The sequence below is a fragment of the Pteropus vampyrus genome, unplaced genomic scaffold (genome assembly GCF_000151845.1).
Source record: "Pteropus vampyrus isolate Shadow unplaced genomic scaffold, Pvam_2.0 Scaffold17, whole genome shotgun sequence".
NCBI lineage: Eukaryota > Metazoa > Chordata > Mammalia > Chiroptera > Pteropodidae > Pteropus > Pteropus vampyrus.
This window is the reverse complement of record NW_011888798.1, coordinates 334944-336998: the sequence shown is the minus strand read 5'-3', so window position 1 is coordinate 336998 and position 2055 is coordinate 334944.

Genomic DNA, 2055 nt, shown 5'->3' with positions numbered 1-2055 from the left:
GAAGATGATTTTATTTTACTATTTTTGTTGTCAACAACAGCAGTAGCATGCTAAGATGGGAAACCCAAATTTCAACATCACTCCAACCTGAATAAAATTTAAATATATGAACACTAAATTGAATAATCAATAATAGATTTTTAGTCCAATAACTATGTCTTTGGCAGTAAATGGCATATAGGCAAATCCATCTAAGCAAGTTCCATCTTTATTAGTGTCACAGCTTTGCAGAATCTTTTAGAAGCAAGAAGATATTTCCATGTTTTCCATTGCTCCATTCTTTTTCAGTCTCCATTAAAAATTCGCAATGACACAACCACTTTCTCTTCATTGCCTATTCAGATTTGTAAATGGAATTTATTGCAAGCAAATGTCATTTTACAGATTAAATTAATGTTATTATAAAGAGCTTTAAAACTCGCAGATATTTATGAGTCATGCTGAGAAAGGATCTGTACTCAGTTATAATGATTAATATAAATCCCCCAAGTTTTCACAGATGAAATTGCTATCATGTGCATATTTTGAGCACAAAACTGATAACTATAATTCTGAAAGAGGAAGAAAAGAAACATTGTGCTATTGATGCATCATTTGGGATTAGCATGTTGTTGGTGGATTGAATGAAGTTTTGCTTTCAAAGTTGGTTGATCTGTTCATAGGCAGGATGAAAGTATTACAAACTAAGTTTATGAGTTTATGAGCATATATATTTGTGGTGGATCTTTATAATAATATTTCTCATTGATTTTACCTCTTTGTAATGTAACATTGCTGATAGCTGCTCCTGCCATTCATAGGCGGAGTCTAGTTGTCTATTCTTCTCTCTATAGGCTGGCCATATAATCCATGTTGGCAAGTATAATGTCTTCGTCTGAATGATAGAGCATGCATGATCCCAGATGAGAAGAGTTCTGAATGATAGAGCATGCATGATCCCAGATGAGAAGAGTTCAAGAATCATCTAGTCAATCCACACAACTGATCCGGAGAAATCATAAATTGCTGTTGTTTAAGCCACTGTTTCTGAAGGATTAGATATAAATATAATTACACAATATTAATGCTAAGGTGAAAATTAAAACATAATCTGATATTATGTGAAATTTCCAAAGTGTTCTGTATTTGTTATTTATACGAGAAGTATAAAACTCATGCTTCAAGAACTCATAGCTACTTAGAATTTATCTTTTCCTAGTTATAGGTGCTAAGAAGCAAAAAAAAAAAAAAAGGAAAGAAAGAAAAAGAGGTCTAAAATGCAAACTACAAACCATTATTATCTTTAGAGTAAGATATTGATTAACTAGAAGTTTCAATCAAACCATTAAAAGGAAAATGACAACAAAGTAAGCTAATAGTAAGGATTGATTTGAATTTGCAGGTGATTTTGAGTTATGTTTAAGTATGGTAGTTCTCAAGTATGAGGAGTTTAAAAAACACTGATGCCTCATTTCCATCCTAGAAACTCTGATTTGATTGCTCTGTGTAGGCCTGGGTATCATAATCTTTACTCAAAGAACATAGTCTAAATCTCTTCCCCATATGTTTTACAGAAATTTTAAATATATAAATATATGATTTTTAAATTTTTATTTTAATTTTTATTTTTTATTAAGTTTATTAGGATAACATTGGTTAATACAATTATATAATTTTTAGGTATATATTATAATTTGACATTTGCATATTCTATTGTGTGTTTACCACCCAAAGTTCAGTTTCCTTCAGCTACCATATATTTGATCCCCTTTACCCACTTCAACCTCACCCTACTCTCATATATTTGACCTCCTTTAACCTATTAACTAAACCCTCTTCCCCCATTCCCTACTCTCTGGTAACCACTATGTCCACGAGTCTCTGTTTATTTCTCCTGTTCATTTGGTGCTTTTAGGTTTATATCCTATATATAAGTGATATCATGTGATTTTCAATTTTTTCTGTCTGACTTATTTCACTTAGCATGATTATCTCGAAGTCCACCCATGCTGTCACAAATGGCAGTATTTTGTCTCTTCTTATGACTGAATAATATTCCATTGTATATATTAACCA